Source organism: Salmo salar, unplaced genomic scaffold, assembly GCF_905237065.1.
Source record: "Salmo salar unplaced genomic scaffold, Ssal_v3.1, whole genome shotgun sequence".
Classification (NCBI taxonomy): Eukaryota; Metazoa; Chordata; class Actinopteri; order Salmoniformes; family Salmonidae; genus Salmo; species Salmo salar.
Genome location: NW_025548266.1, coordinates 129,397 through 146,218, shown reverse-complemented (window position 1 = coordinate 146,218; position 16,822 = coordinate 129,397).

Below are 16,822 nucleotides of genomic sequence, written 5' to 3'. Positions count from 1 at the left end.
CACTATATATTACACTATATATTACACTGATTAACTACACTATATATTACACTGGTTAACTACACTATATATTACACTGATTAACTACGCTATATATTACACTGGTTAACTACACTATATATTACACTATATATTACACTGATTAACTACACTATATATTACACTGGTTAACTACACTATATATTACACTGATTAACTACACGATATATTACACTGATTAACTACACTATATATTACACTGGTTAACTACACTATATATTACACTATATATTACACTGATTAACTACACTATATATTACACTGATTAACTACACGATATATTACACTGATTAACTACACGATATATTACACTGATTAACTACACTATATATTACACTGATTAACTGCACTATATATTACACTGATTAACTACGCTATATATTACACTGATTAACTACGCTATATATTACACTATATATTACACTGATTAACTACACGATATGTTACACTGATTAACTACGCTATATATTACACTATATATTACACTGATTAACTACACTATATATTACACTATATATTACACTGATTAACTACACTATATATTACACTGGTTAACTACACTATATATTACACTGATTAACTACACTATATATTACACTGATTAACTACACGATATATTACACTGATTAACTACACGATATATTACACTATATATTACACTGATTAACTACACTATATATTACACTATATATTACACTGATTAACTACACTATATATTACACTATATATTACACTGATTAACTACACTATATATTACACTATATATTACACTGATTAACTACACTATATATTACACTATATATTACACTGATTAACTACGCTATATATTACACTGATTAACTACGCTATATAGTACACTGATTAACTACACTATATATTACACTGATTAACTACACTATATATTACACTGATTAACTACGCTATATATTACACTATATATTACACTGATTAACTACACTATATATTACACTGATTAACTACACTATATATTACACTGATTAACTACACGATATATTACACTGATTAACTACACGATATATTACACTGATTAACTACACTATATATTACACTGGTTAACTACACTATATATTACACTGTTTAACTACACTATATATTACACTGATTAACTACACAATATATTACACTGATTAACTACACTATATATTACACTGGTTAACTACACTATATATTACACTATATATTACACTGATTAACTACACTATATATTACACTGGTTAACTACACTATATATTACACTGGTTAACTACACTATATATTACACTGATTAACTACACGATATATTACACTGATTAACTACCGATATATTACACTGATTAACTACACTATATATTACACTGGTTAACTACACTATATATTACACTATATATTACACTGATTAACTACACTATATATTACACTGGTTAACTACACTATATATTACACTGATTAACTACGCTATATATTACACTGGTTAACTACACTATATATTACACTATATATTACACTGATTAACTACACTATATATTACACTGGTAACTACACTATATATTACACTGATTAACTACACGATATATTACACTGATTAACTACACTATATATTACACTGGTTAACTACACTATATATTACACTATATATTACACTGATTAACTACACTATATATTACACTATATATTACACTGATTAACTACACTATATATTACTATATATTACACTGATTAACTACGCTATATATTACACTGATTAACTACACTATATAGTACACTGATTAACTACACTATATATTACACTGATTAACTACGCTATATATTACACTATATATTACACTGATTAACTACACTATATATTACACTGATTAACTACACTATATATTACACTGATTAACTACACGATATATTACACTGATTAACTACACGATATATTACACTGATTAACTACACTAAATATTACACTGGTTAACTACACTATATATTACACTGATTAACTACACGATATATTACACTGATTAACTACACGATATATTACACTGATTAACTACACTATATATTACACTATATATTACACTGATTAACTACACTATATATTACACTGGTTAACTACACTATATATTACACTGGTTAAGTACACTATATATTACACTGATTAACTACACGATATATTACACTGATTAACTACACGATATATTACACTGATTAACTACACTATATATTACACTGGTTAACTACACTATATATTACACTATATATTACACTGATTAACTACACTATATATTACACTGGTTAACTACACTATATATTACACTGATTAACTACGCTATATATTACACTGGTGAACTACACTATATATTACACTATATATTACACTGATTAACTACACTATATATTACACTGATTAACTACACGATATATTACACTGATTAACTACACTATATATTACACTGGTTAACTACACTATATATTACACTATATATTACACTGATTAACTACACTATATATTACACTGATTAACTACACGATATATTACACTGATTAACTACACGATATATTACACTGATTAACTACACTATATATTACACTGATTAACTACACTATATATTACACTGATTAACTACGCTATATATTACACTGATTAACTACGCTATATATTACACTATATATTACACTGATTAACTACACGATATATTACACTGATTAACTACGCTATATATTACACTATATATTACACTGATTAACTACACTATATATTACACTATATATTACACTGATTAACTACACTATATATTACACTGGTTAACTACACTATATATTACACTGATTAACTACACTATATATTACACTGATTAACTACGCGGATATATTACACTGATTAACTACCGATATATTACACTATATATTACACTGATTAACTACACTATATATTACACTATATATTACACTGATTAACTACACTATATATTACACTATATATTACACTGATTAACTACACTATATATTACACTATATATTACACTGATTAACTACACTATATATTACACTATATATTACACTGATTAACTACGCTATATATTACACTGATTAACTACACTATATAGTACACTGATTAACTACACTATATATTACACTGATTAACTACACTATATATTACACTGATTAACTACGCTATATATTACACTATATATTACACTGATTAACTACACTATATATTACACTGATTAACTACACTATATATTACACTGATTAACTACACGATATATTACACTGATTAACTACACGATATATTACACTGATTAACTACACTATATATTACACTGGTTAACTACACTATATATTACACTGTTTAACTACACTATATATTACACTGATTAACTACACAATATATTACACTGATTAACTACACTATATATTACACTGGTTAACTACACTATATATTACACTATATATTACACTGATTAACTACACTATATATTACACTGGTTAACTACACTATATATTACACTGGTTAACTACACTATATATTACACTGATTAACTACACGATATATTACACTGATTAACTACACGATATATTACACTGATTAACTACACTATATATTACACTGGTTAACTACACTATATATTACACTATATATTACACTGATTAACTACACTATATATTACACTGGTTAACTACACTATATATTACACTGATTAACTACGCTATATATTACACTGGTTAACTACACTATATATTACACTATATATTACACTGATTAACTACACTATATATTACACTGGTAACTACACTATATATTACACTGATTAACTACACGATATATTACACTGATTAACTACACTATATATTACACTGGTTAACTACACTATATATTACACTATATATTACACTGATTAACTACACTATATATTACACTGATTAACTACCCACGATATATTACACTGATTAACTACACGATATATTACACTGATTAACTACACTATATATTACACTGATTAACTACGCTATATATTACACTGATTAACTACGCTATATATTACACTATATATTACACTGATTAACTACACGATATGTTACACTGATTAACTACGCTATATATTACACTATATATTACACTGATTAACTACACTATATATTACACTATATATTACACTGATTAACTACACTATATATTACACTGGTTAACTACACTATATATTACACTGATTAACTACACTATATATTACACTGATTAACTACACGATATATTACACTGATTAACTACACGATATATTACACTATATATTACACTGATTAACTACACTATATATTACACTATATATTACACTGATTAACTACACTATATATTACACTATATATTACACTGATTAACTACACTATATATTACACTATATATTACACTGATTAACTACACTATATATTACACTATATATTACACTGATTAACTACGCTATATATTACACTGATTAACTACACTATATAGTACACTGATTAACTACACTATATATTACACTGATTAACTACACTATATATTACACTGATTAACTACGCTATATATTACACTATATATTACACTGATTAACTACACTATATATTACACTGATTAACTACACTATATATTACACTGATTAACTACACGATATATTACACTGATTAACTACACGATATATTACACTGATTAACTACACTATATATTACACTGGTTAACTACACTATATATTACACTGTTTAACTACACTATATATTACACTGATTAACTACACAATATATTACACTGATTAACTACACTATATATTACACTGGTTAACTACACTATATATTACACTATATATTACACTGATTAACTACACTATATATTACACTGGTTAACTACACTATATATTACACTGGTTAACTACACTATATATTACACTGATTAACTACACGATATATTACACTGATTAACTACACGATATATTACACTGATTAACTACACTATATATTACACTGGTTAACTACACTATATATTACACTATATATTACACTGATTAACTACACTATATATTACACTGGTTAACTACACTATATATTACACTGATTAACTACGCTATATATTACACTGGTTAACTACACTATATATTACACTATATATTACACTGATTAACTACACTATATATTACACTGGTAACTACACTATATATTACACTGATTAACTACACGATATATTACACTGATTAACTACACTATATATTACACTGGTTAACTACACTATATATTACACTATATATTACACTGATTAACTACACTATATATTACACTATATATTACACTGATTAACTACACTATATATTACTATATATTACACTGATTAACTACGCTATATATTACACTGATTAACTACACTATATAGTACACTGATTAACTACACTATATATTACACTGATTAACTACGCTATATATTACACTATATATTACACTGATTAACTACACTATATATTACACTGATTAACTACACTATATATTACACTGATTAACTACACGATATATTACACTGATTAACTACACGATATATTACACTGATTAACTACACTAAATATTACACTGGTTAACTACACTATATATTACACTGATTAACTACACGATATATTACACTGATTAACTACACGATATATTACACTGATTAACTACACTATATATTACACTATATATTACACTGATTAACTACACTATATATTACACTGGTTAACTACACTATATATTACACTGGTTAAGTACACTATATATTACACTGATTAACTACACGATATATTACACTGATTAACTACCGATATATTACACTGATTAACTACACTATATATTACACTGGTTAACTACACTATATATTACACTATATATTACACTGATTAACTACACTATATATTACACTGGTTAACTACACTATATATTACACTGATTAACTACGCTATATATTACACTGGTGAACTACACTATATATTACACTATATATTACACTGATTAACTACACTATATATTACACTGATTAACTACACGATATATTACACTGACTAACTACACTATATATTACACTGGTTAACTACACTATATATTACACTATATATTACACTGATTAACTACACTATATATTACACTGATTAACTACACGATATATTACACTGATTAACTACACGATATATTACACTGATTAACTACACTATATATTACACTGATTAACTACACTATATATTACACTGATTAACTACGCTATATATTACACTGATTAACTACGCTATATATTACACTATATATTACACTGATTAACTACACGATATATTACACTGATTAACTACGCTATATATTACACTATATATTACACTGATTAACTACACTATATATTACACTATATATTACACTGATTAACTACACTATATATTACACTGGTTAACTACACTATATATTACACTGATTAACTACACTATATATTACACTGATTAACTACACGATATATTACACTATATATTACACTGATTAACTACACTATATATTACACTATATATTACACTGATTAACTACACTATATATTACACTATATATTACACTGATTAACTACACTATATATTACACTATATATTACACTGATTAACTACACTATATATTACACTATATATTACACTGATTAACTACGCTATATATTACACTGATTAACTACACTATATAGTACACTGATTAACTACACTATATATTACACTGATTAACTACACTATATATTACACTGATTAACTACGCTATATATTACACTATATATTACACTGATTAACTACACTATATATTACACTGATTAACTACACTATATATTACACTGATTAACTACACGATATATTACACTGATTAACTACACGATATATTACACTGATTAACTACACTATATATTACACTGGTTAACTACACTATATATTACACTGTTTAACTACACTATATATTACACTGATTAACTACACAATATATTACACTGATTAACTACACTATATATTACACTGGTTAACTACACTATATATTACACTATATATTACACTGATTAACTACACTATATATTACACTGGTTAACTACACTATATATTACACTGGTTAACTACACTATATATTACACTGATTAACTACACGATATATTACACTGATTAACTACACGATATATTACACTGATTAACTACACTATATATTACACTGGTTAACTACACTATATATTACACTATATATTACACTGATTAACTACACTATATATTACACTGGTTAACTACACTATATATTACACTGATTAACTACGCTATATATTACACTGGTTAACTACACTATATATTACACTATATATTACACTGATTAACTACACTATATATTACACTGGTAACTACACTATATATTACACTGATTAACTACACGATATATTACACTGATTAACTACACTATATATTACACTGGTTAACTACACTATATATTACACTATATATTACACTGATTAACTACACTATATATTACACTATATATTACACTGATTAACTACACTATATATTACTATATATTACACTGATTAACTACGCTATATATTACACTGATTAACTACACTATATAGTACACTGATTAACTACACTATATATTACACTGATTAACTACGCTATATATTACACTATATATTACACTGATTAACTACACTATATATTACACTGATTAACTACACTATATATTACACTGATTAACTACACGATATATTACACTGATTAACTACGATATATTACACTGATTAACTACACTAAATATTACACTGGTTAACTACACTATATATTACACTGATTAACTACACGATATATTACACTGATTAACTACACGATATATTACACTGATTAACTACACTATATATTACACTATATATTACACTGATTAACTACACTATATATTACACTGGTTAACTACACTATATATTACACTGGTTAAGTACACTATATATTACACTGATTAACTACACGATATATTACACTGATTAACTACACGATATATTACACTGATTAACTACACTATATATTACACTGGTTAACTACACTATATATTACACTATATATTACACTGATTAACTACACTATATATTACACTGGTTAACTACACTATATATTACACTGATTAACTACGCTATATATTACACTGGTGAACTACACTATATATTACACTATATATTACACTGATTAACTACACTATATATTACACTGATTAACTACACGATATATTACACTGATTAACTACACTATATATTACACTGGTTAACTACACTATATATTACACTATATATTACACTGATTAACTACACTATATATTACACTGATTAACTACACGATATATTACACTGATTAACTACACTATATATTACACTGATTAACTACACTATATATTACACTAACTACACTATATATTACACTGATTAACTACGCTATATATTACACTGATTAACTACGCTATATATTACACTATATATTACACTGATTAACTACACGATATATTACACTGATTAACTACGCTATATATTACACTATATATTACACTGATTAACTACACTATATATTACACTATATATTACACTGATTAACTACACTATATATTACACTGGTTAACTACACTATATATTACACTGATTAACTACACTATATATTACACTGATTAACTACGATATATTACACTGATTAACTACACGATATATTACACTATATATTACACTGATTAACTACACTATATATTACACTATATATTACACTGATTAACTACACTATATATTACACTATATATTACACTGATTAACTACGCTATATATTACACTGATTAACTACACTATATAGTACACTGATTAACTACACTATATATTACACTGATTAACTACACTATATATTACACTGATTAACTACGCTATATATTACACTATATATTACACTGATTAACTACACTATATATTACACTGATTAACTACACTATATATTACACTGATTAACTACACGATATATTACACTGATTAACTACACGATATATTACACTGATTAACTACACTATATATTACACTGGTTAACTACACTATATATTACACTGATTAACTACACGATATATTACACTGATTAACTACACGATATATTACACTGATTAACTACACTATATATTACACTGGTTAACTACACTATATATTACACTATATATTACACTGATTAACTACACTATATATTACACTGGTTAACTACACTATATATTACACTATATATTACACTGATTAACTACACTATATATTACACTGATTAACTACACGATATATTACACTGATTAACTACACTATATATTACACTGATTAACTACACTATATATTACACTAACTACACTATATATTACACTGATTAACTACGCTATATATTACACTGATTAACTACGCTATATATTACACTATATATTACACTGATTAACTACACGATATATTACACTGATTAACTACGCTATATATTACACTATATATTACACTGATTAACTACACTATATATTACACTATATATTACACTGATTAACTACACTATATATTACACTGGTTAACTACACTATATATTACACTGATTAACTACACTATATATTACACTGATTAACTACACGATATATTACACTGATTAACTACACGATATATTACACTATATATTACACTGATTAACTACACTATATATTACACTATATATTACACTGATTAACTACACTATATATTACACTATATATTACACTGATTAACTACGCTATATATTACACTGATTAACTACACTATATAGTACACTGATTAACTACACTATATATTACGCACTGATTAACTACACTATATATTACACTGATTAACTACGCTATATATTACACTATATATTACACTGATTAACTACACTATATATTACACTGATTAACTACACTATATATTACACTGATTAACTACGCATATATTACACTGATTAACTACACGATATATTACACTGATTAACTACACTATATATTACACTGGTTAACTACACTATATATTACACTGATTAACTACACGGATATATTACACTGATTAACTACACGATATATTACACTGATTAACTACACTATATATTACACTGGTTAACTACACTATATATTACACTATATATTACACTGATTAACTACACTATATATTACACTGGTTAACTACACTATATATTACACTGGTTAACTACACTATATATTACACTGATTAACTACACGATATATTACACTGATTAACTACCGATATATTACACTGATTAACGACACTATATATTACACTGGTTAACTACACTATATATTACACTATATATTACACTGATTAACTACACTATATATTACACTGGTTAACTACACTATATATTACACTGATTAACTACGCTATATATTACACTGGTTAACTACACTATATATTACACTATATATTACACTGATTAACTACACTATATATTACACTGATTAACTACACTATATATTACACTGGTTAACTACACTATATATTACACTGATTAACTACACTATATATTACACTGATTAACTACACTATATATTACACTATATATTACACTGATTAACTACACTATATATTACACTGCCAATACTGATTAACTACACTATATATTACACTGGTTAACTACACTATATATTACACTGATTAACTACACTATATATTACTACTATATATTACACTGATTAACTACACTATATATTACACTGATTAACTACACGATATATTACACTGGTTAACTACACTATATATTACACTGGTTAACTACACTATATAGTACACTGATTAACTACGCTATATAGTACACTGATTAACTACACTATATATTACACTGATTAACTACACTATATATTACACTGATTAACTACACTATATATTACACTAGTTAACTACACTGATTAACTACACTATATATTATACTGATTGACTACACTATATATTACACTGATTAACTACACTATATATTACACTTATTAACTACACTATATATTACACTTATTAACTACACTATATATTACACTATATATTACACTGGTTAACTACACTATATATTACACTGATTAACTACACCATATATTACACTGGTTAACTACACTATATATTACACTATATATTACACTATATATACACATTATATTTACACTGTATATTACACTGGTTAACTACACTATATATTACACTGATTAACTGCACTATATATACTAAAGTATGTGGACAACTCTTTAAATTAGTGGATTATATTTCAGCCACACCTGTTGCTGACAGGTGTATAAAATCAAGCACACAGCCATGCAATCTCCATAGACAAACATTGTCAGTAGAATGGCCTTACTGAAGAGCTCAGTGACTTTCAACGTGGCACCGTCATAGGATGCCACCTTTCCAACAAGTCAGTTGGTCAAGTTTCTGCCCTGCTAGAGCTGCCCCGGTCAAGTGTAAGTGCTGTTATTGTGGAGTGGAAACATCTAGGGAGAAAAATGTGTCAGCCGTTTAGTGGTAGGCCACAGAATCTCACAGAATGGGACCGCCAAGTTTTGAAGCGCGTAAAAATCGTCTGTCCTCGGTTGCAACTCTCACTACCGAGTTCCAAACTGCCTCTGGATGCAACGTCAACACAATAACTGTTTGTCTGGAGCTTCATGAAATGGGTTTCCATGGCCGAGCAGCCGCACACAAGCCTAAGATCACCATGCTCAATGCCAAGCGTCGGGTGGAGTGGTGTAAAGCTCGCCGCCATTGGACTCTGGACTAGTGGAAATATGTTCTCTGGAGTGATGAATCACGCTTCACCATCTGGCAGTCTGACAGATGAATCTGGGTTTGGCGGATGCCAGGAGAACGCTACCTGCCCCAATGCATAGTGCCAACTGTAAAGTTTGGTGGAGGAGGAATAATGGTCTGGGGTTGTTTTTCATGGTTCGGGCCCCTTAGTTCCAGTGAAGGGAAATCTTAACACTACATCATACAATGACGTTCTAGACGATTCTGTGCTTCCAACTTTGTGGCAACAGTTTGGGGAAAGCCCTTCGCTGTTTTAGTATGACAATGTCCCCGCGCACAAAGCCAGGTCCATACAGAAATGTTTTGTTGAGATCGGTGTGGAAGAACTTGACTGGCCTGCATAGAGCCCTGACCTCAACCCCATCGAACACCTTTGGTATGAATTGGAACGCCGACTGCGAGCCAGGCCTAATCGCCCAGCATCAATCGATCAATCAAATATATTTATGAAACCCTTTTTACGTCAGCCGATGTCACAAAGTGATGTACAGAAACCCAGCCTAAAACCCCAAACAGCAAGCAATGCAGATGTAGAAGCACAGTGGCTAGGAAAAACTCCCTAGAAAGGCAGGAACCCAGGAAGAAACCTAGAGAGGAACCGGGCTCTGAGGATTGACCAGTCCTCTACTGACTGTACTGGGTAGGACAGAGGAACCAGGCTCTGAGGGGTGACCAGTCCTCTACTGGCTGTACTGGGTAGACCAGAGGAACCAGGCTCTGAGGGGTGACCAGTCCTCTACTGACTGTACTGGGTAGAACAGAGGAACCAGGCTCTGAGGGGTGACCAGTCCTCTACTGACTGTACTGGGTAGGACACGAGGAACCAGGCTCTGAGGGGTGACCAGTCCTCTACTGGCTGTACTGGGTAGAGAGGAACCAGGCTCTGAGGGGTGACCAGTCCTCTACTGGCTGTACTGGGTAGAGAGGAACCAGGCTCTGAGGGGTGACCAGTCCTCTACTGGCTGTACTGGGTAGACCAGAGGAACCAGGCTCTGAGGGGTGACCAGTCCTCTACTGACTGTACTGGGTAGGACAGAGGAACCAGGCTCTGAGGGGTGACCAGTCCTCTACTGGCTGTACTGGGTAGACCAGAGGAACCAGGCTCTGAGGGGTGACCAGTCCTCTACTGACTGTACTGGGTAGGACAGAGGAACCAGGCTCTGAGGGGTGACCAGTCCTCTACTGGCTGTACTGGGTAGAGAGGAACCAGGCTCTGAGGGGTGACCAGTCCTCTACTGGCTGTACTGGGGTAGAGAGGAACCAGGCTCTGAGGGGTGACCAGTCCTCTACTGGCTGTACTGGGTAGACCAGAGGAACCAGGCTCTGAGGGGGTGACCAGTCCTCTACTGACTGTACTGGGTAGACCAGAGGAACCAGGCTCTGAGGGGTGACCAGTCCTCTACTGGCTGTACTGGGTAGACCAGAGGAACCAGGCTCTGAGGGGTGACCAGTCCTCTACTGACTGTACTGGGTAGAGAGGAACCAGGCTCTGAGGGGTGACCAGTCCTCTACTGGCTGTACTGGGTAGACCAGAGGAACCAGGCTCTGAGGGGTGACCAGTCCTCTACTGGCTGTACTGGGTAGAGAGGAACCAGGCTCTGAGGGGTGACCAGTCCTCTACTGGCTGTACTGGGTAGACCAGAGGAACCAGGCTCTGAGGGGTGACCAGTCCTCTACTGGCTGTACTGGGTAGAGAGGAACCAGGCTCTGAGGGGTGACCAGTCCTCTACTGGCTGTACTGGGTAGACCAGAGGAACCAGGCTCTGAGGGGTGGCCAGTCCTCTTCTGGCTGTGCCGGGTGGAGATTTAAACAGAACATGGCCAAGATGTTCAAATGTTCATAGATGACCAGCAGGGACAAATAATAATAATCACAGTGGTTGTAGAGGGTGCAACAGGTCAGCACCTCAGGAGTAAAGGTCAGTTGGCTTTTCATAGCCGATCATTCAGAGTTAGAGACAGCAGGTGCAGTAGAGAGAGAGAAGGAGAGTTGAAAACAGCAGGTCTGGGACAGGTAGCACGTCCGGTGAGCAGGTCAGGGTTCCATAGCCGCAGGCAGAACAGTTGAAACTGGAGCAGCAGCACAACCAGGTGGACTGGGGGACAGCAAGGAGTCATCAGGCCAGATAGTCCTGGAGGCATGGTCCTAGGGCTCATGTCCTCTGAGAGAAGAGAGAGAGGGAGACCTCACTAATGCTCTTGTGGCTGAATGGAAGCAAGTCCCCACAGCAATGTTCCATCATCTAGTGGAAAGCCTTCCCGAAGAGTGGAGGCTGTTATAGCAGCAAAGGGGGGACCAACTCCATATTAATGACTTCCCAGAAGAGTGGAGGCTGTTATAGCAGCAAAGGGGGACCAACTCCATATTAATGACTTCCTGAAGAGTGGAGGCTGTTATAGCAGCAAAGGGGGTCCAACTCCATATTAATGACTTCCCAGAAGAGTGGAGGCTGTTATAGCAGCAAAGGGGGTCCAACTCCATATTAATGACTTCCCAGAAGAGTGGAGGCCTATAGCAGCAAAGGGGGGGACCAACTCCATATTAATGACTTCCGAAGGGGGGGGGGCTGCTATAACAGCAAAGGGGGGACCAACCCCATATTAATGACTTCCCTGAAGAGTGGAGGCTGTTATAGCAGCAAAGGGGGGACCAACTCCATATTAATGCCATTGATTTTGGAATGAGATGTTCAATGAGCAGGTGTCCACATACTTCTGGTCATGTAGTGTATAAATCTCATGATTCAATGATTATTTAATTACACTATCCCACTATCTTTATTTAATTTTTACACCAGATGAACAGCTGAGTAAATAGTTTGTGTCTGTCTATGTTCCTGTCTGCCTATGTGTCTATGTACTTGTCTTCATGTTCTTGTACCCATAATGCATCATGTTTTATCTACTGTCTACAGAGGTCAGAAAGGAGAGGATGTAGTCTGTCTTCATTTACGTCATTTAGCAGACGCTCTTATCTAGAGCGACTTACAGTAATGAATGAATGCATTTCATTTCATACATTTATTTTCTTCTGTGCTGGCCCCCGTGGGAATCGAACCCACAAGCCTGGCGTTGCAAACACCATGCTCCACCAACTGAGCTACAGAGAAGGCTGTCTGTCTATGTACCTGTCTCCATGTTCTAGTACCCATAATACATCATGTTTTATCTTCTGTCTACAGAGGAGGTCAGAATAGAGAGGATGTAGTCTGTCTTCATGTTCTAGTACCCATAATACATCATGTTTTATCTACTGTCTACAGAGGAGGTCAGAATAGAGAGGATGTAGTCTGTCTCCATGTTCTAGTACCCATAATACATCATGTTTTATCTACTGTCTACAGAGGAGGTCAGAATAGAGAGGATGTAGTCTGTCTTCATGTTCTAGTACCCATAATACATCATGTTTTATCTACTGTCTACAGAGGAGGTCAGAATAGAGAGGATGTAGTCTGTCTTCATGTTCTAGTACCCATAATACATCATGTTTTATCTTCTGTCTACAGAGAAGCTCAAAAAGAGAACGGTAAGTTGTGTGTGAAAGTCTGTGTGCTTCCACAACTGCATGCATGTATTTCATTAATGTAAGTGAAAACTGTGTTCCTGTCTGTCTGTCTGTGTTCCTGTCTGTCTGTCTGTGTTCCTTTCTGTCTGTCTGTCTGTCTGTCTGTCTGTCTGTCTGTCTGTCTGTCTGTCTGTCTGTCTGTCTGTCTGTCTGTCTGTCTGTCTGTGTCTGTCTGTTCTAGTACCCATAATACATCATGTTTTATCTTCTCTGTCTACAGAGGTCGTCACAAGAGAGAGGGGTGAGTTGCACAACTGCATGTATTTCATTGATTTAAGTGAAAACACTTTCCTTAAAAAATATATACACTATATATTATACTGATTAACTACACTATATATTACACTATATATTACACTATATATTATACTGATTAACTACACTATATATTACACTATATATTACACTATATATTATACTGATTAACTACACTATATATTACACTATATATTACACTGATTAACTACACTATATATTACACTATATATTACACTGATTAACTACACTATATATTACACTGATTAACTACACTATATATTACACTGATTAACTACACTATATATTACACTGATTAACTACACTATATTACACTGATTAACTACGCTATATATTACACTATATATTACACTGATTAACTACACTATATATTACACTGATTAACTACACTATATATTACACTGATTAACTACACTATATATTACACTATATATTACACTGATTAACTACACTATATGTTACACTATATATTACACTGATTAACTACACTATATGTTACACTATATATTACACTGATTAACTACGCTATATATTACACTATATATTACACTGATTAACTACGCTATATATTACACTATATATTACACTGATTAACTACACTATATGTTACACTATATATTACACTGATTAACTACACTATATATTACACTATATATTACACTGATTAACTACACTATATATTACACTATATATTACACTGGTTAACTACACTATATATTACACTGATTAACTACACTATATATTACACTATATATTACACTGATTAACTACACTATATATTACACTGATTAACTACGCTATATATTACACTATATATTACACTGATTAACTACGCTATATATTACACTATATATTACACTGATTAACTACACTATATATTACACTATATATTACACTGATTAACTACACTATATATTACACTGATTAACTACACTATATATTACACTGATTAAATATTACACTGATTAACTACACTATATATTACACTGGTTAACTACACTATATATTACACTATATATTACACTGATTAACTACACTATATATTACACTGGTTAACTACACTATATATTACACTATATATTACACTGATTAACTACGCTATATATTACACTATATATTACACTGATTAACTACACTAT